The sequence below is a fragment of the Salmo salar genome, chromosome ssa15 (genome assembly GCF_905237065.1).
Source record: "Salmo salar chromosome ssa15, Ssal_v3.1, whole genome shotgun sequence".
Classification (NCBI taxonomy): Eukaryota; Metazoa; Chordata; class Actinopteri; order Salmoniformes; family Salmonidae; genus Salmo; species Salmo salar.
The window spans coordinates 108,814,533-108,818,400 of NC_059456.1; positions in this window are offsets into that span (position 1 = coordinate 108,814,533).

Below are 3,868 nucleotides of genomic sequence, written 5' to 3' on the forward strand. Positions count from 1 at the left end.
TGTGTAGTATAGTGGTGGATCTGCGTAGTATAGTGGTGGATCTGTGTAGTATAGTAGTGGATCTGTGTAGTATAGTGGATCTGTGTAGTATAGTGGTGTATCTGTGTAGTATAGTGGTGGATCTGTGTAGTATAGTGGTGGATCTGTGTAGTATAGTGGTGGATCTGTGTAGTATAGTGGTGGATCTGTGTAGTATAGTGGTGGATCTGTGTAGTATAGTAGTGGATCAGTGTAGTATAGTGGTGAATCTGTGTAGTATAGTGGTGGATCTGTGTAGTATAGTGGATCTGCGTAGTATAGTGGTGGATCTGTGTAGTATAGTGGTGGATCTGTGTAGTATAGTGGATCTGTGTAGTATAGTGGTGGATCTGTGTAGTATAGTGGTGGATCTGCGTAGTATAGTGGTGGATCTGTGTAGTATAGTGGATCTGTGTAGTATAGTGGTGGATCTGTGTAGTATAGTGGTGGATCTGTGTAGTATAGTGGTGGATCTGCGTAGTATAGTGGTGGATCTGTGTAGTATAGTAGTGGATCTGTGTAGTATAATAGTGGATCTGTGTAGTATAGTGGTGTATCTGTGTAGTATAGTGGTGGATCTGTGTAGTATAGTGGTGGATCTGTGTAGTATAGTGGATCTGTGTAGTATAGTGGATCTGTGTAGTATAGTGGTGGATCTGTGTAGTATAGTATTGGATCTGTGTAGTATAGTGGTGGATCTGTGTAGTATAGTGGTGGATCTGTGTAGTATAGTGGTGGATCTGTGTAGTATAGTGATGGATTTGACCTAAACCCCATTGTAAACCTGTGTGGAGACCTGAAGAGGAGAGTCGACAAGTGAGGACCAAGGACTCTGAAGGATCTGGAGAGTTTCATTACGGAGGAATGGTCTGTAATCCAATCCTGTGTGTTCTCCCACCTCCTCAAACATTAAAGTAGATGACTCAAAGCTGTGATCTTGGCAAAGGGAGTACAAAATGCAGGGGTGACAATAATTGTGAGATGCGTGTTTTTGAATAAAACTTTTTTTTCTTGACTATTTTTTTTTCTTTGAACAATTTTAACTTAAGTAAAAGGTTCATCTGATATTTTGAGTGTCAGACCAAGCTGAAAAACAACAATGATATTTTTTCCCACAGACTTTTGTTTAAATTTACAGAGGGTGCCAATAATTCAGGTCACTGTAGGTGTGCCAATTACCTGCTAGGGTGTGTTTCCATTTATCTATATTGTGCCGATAAAAACAGCTTGACATCACACCCCAGAAAACAACAACAAAAAACGTTTTTCACAGAAACCGACAGTGTTGAGTAAGAATGTAGTGGTTGAAGTGTTTCCATTACCCATTTAGGCAGATTGTGCCTTAATAAATTGGCAACAGCCTGAATGCCCTCCTAAGTATGTATCTGTTTCATGTCTCAGGCAGCCCACAAAACCCAGAATGGATTGAATGCAATAACTGACTAATATTTGACGTTTTCAAAAAATTCTCGCCGCCACGGTCCGCGCCAAAGTATCGCCATGGTGAAACTTACACTCCTATATGGTGATGGTGTAGGCTATATTAAATGGATTGATTAGACTTAAATGTAGATGTTCCACAGGTCTGCATCAGTGGCTTGTAAGGCTGTGTGTGGAAGCCAGGAGATGTGTGGAAGCCAGGAGATGTTTGGAAGCCAGGAGATGTTTGGAAGCCAGGAGATGTTTGGAAGCCAGGAGATGTTTGGAAGCCAGGAGATGTGTGGAAGCCAGGAGATGTGTGGAAGCCAGGAGATGTGTGGAAGCCAGGAGATGTGTGGAAGCCAGGAGATGTGGAAGCCAGGAGATGTGTGGAAGCCAGGAGATGTGTGGAAGCCAGGAGATGTTTGGAAGCCAGGAGATGTTTGGAAGCCAGGAGATGTGTGGAAGCCAGGAGATGTTTGGAAGCCAGGAGATGTGTGGAAGCCAGGAGATGTTTGGAAGCCAGGAGATGTTTGGAAGCCAGGAGATGTGTGGAAGCCAGGAGATGTGTGGAAGCCAGGAGATGTGTGGAAGCCACATCCGGGACGCATCCTTATCCAATTCCCAGGTGCATATTGAAGATATTGGAAGAACTGTCAACATACATTTACTTTTCGTCAGCCAACAAGATGAGTAGGCCAAACGAACAGCAAAAGCACTAGCCTCTGTCAATCTACTCTCCCCAAATAGAATAGGTTAACTTTTGTACTATTATATGCAATAAATACATAAATAAATAAATAAATAAATAAATACATATTCCAAACATTGCCTCGGACAGTTGCGGGACGCAATAGATCTCAAATTAATACAGCCACTAGCATCTCAAACACTTTCTTTCACATTGTGAAAGTGATAGTTACTCCCTCTAGACAGACCGTCCCTCTAGATAGGTCCCCCTGTATAATCAGAGTAGGAGTGGTGATCTAGGATCAGGTTCCCCTGTATAATCAGAGTAGGAGTGGTGATCTAGGATCAGGTCCCCCTGTATAATCAGAGTAGTAGTGGTGATCTAGGATCAGGTTCACCCTGTATAATCAGAGTAGGAGTGGTGATCTAGGATCAGGTCCCCCTGTATAATCAAAGTAGGAGTGGTGATCTAGGATCAGGTTCACCCTCTATAATCAGAGTAGGAGTGGTGATCTAGGATCAGGTCCCCCTATATAATCAGAGTAGGAGTGGTGATCTAGGATCAGGTTCATCCTGTATATAAAATCAGAGTAGGAGTGGTGATCTAGGATCAGGTTCACCCTCTATAATCAGAGTAGGAGTGGTGATCTAGGATCAGGTCCCCTATATAATCAGAGTAGGAGTGGTGATCTAGGATCAGGTTCACCCTGTATAATCAGAGTAAAAGTGGTGATCTAGGATCAGGCCCCCCTGTATAATCAGAGTAGGAGTGGTGATCTAGGATCAGGTCCCCCTGTATAATCAGAGTAGGAGTGGTGATCTAGGATCAGGTTCATCCTGTATATATAATCAGAGTAGGAGTGGTGATCTAGGATCATGTCCCCCTGTATATAAAATCAGAGTAGGAGTGGTGATCTAGGATCAGGTTCATCCTGTATATATAATCAGAGTAGGAGTGGTGATCTAGGATCATGTCCCCCTGTATATAAAATCAGAGTAGGAGTGGTGATCTAGGATCAGGTTCACCCTCTATAATCAGAGTAGGAGTGGTGATCTAGGATCAGGTCCCCCTATATAATCAGAGTAGGAGTGGTGATCTAGGATCAGGTTCATCCTGTATAATCAGAGTAGGAGTGGTGATCTAGGATCAGGTTCATCCTGTATAATCAGAGTAGGAGTGGTGATCTAGGATCAGGTTCACCCTCTATAATCAGAGTAGGAGTGGTGATCTAGGATCAGGTTCACCCTGTATAATCAGAGTAAAAGTGGTGATCTAGGATCAGGCCCCCCTGTATAATCAGAGTAGGAGTGGTGATCTAGGATCAGGTTCACCCTGTATAATCAGAGTAAAAGTGGTGATCTAGGATCAGGCCCCCCTGTATAATCAGAGTAGGAGTGGTGATCTAGGATCAGGTTCATCCTGTATATATAATCAGAGTAGGAGTGGTGATCTAGGATCATGTCCCCCTGTATATAAAATCAGAGTAGGAGTGGTGATCTAGGATCAGGTTCACCTGTATATATAATCAGAGTAGGAGTGGGGATCTAGGATCAAGACACTGTCCATATAATATAACTCATTATGATCTACCTTCCACAAATTCTAAGACTGGATTGGTCTCTTGGGTCAAAGTTGACCCTGTACATGAATTAATTATGATTAGTTCTATAAATTCATATGTACATGTACTAGCTAGCTAGCACTGTAATAGTACCTAACAGTAATATGCATGTAGTTATT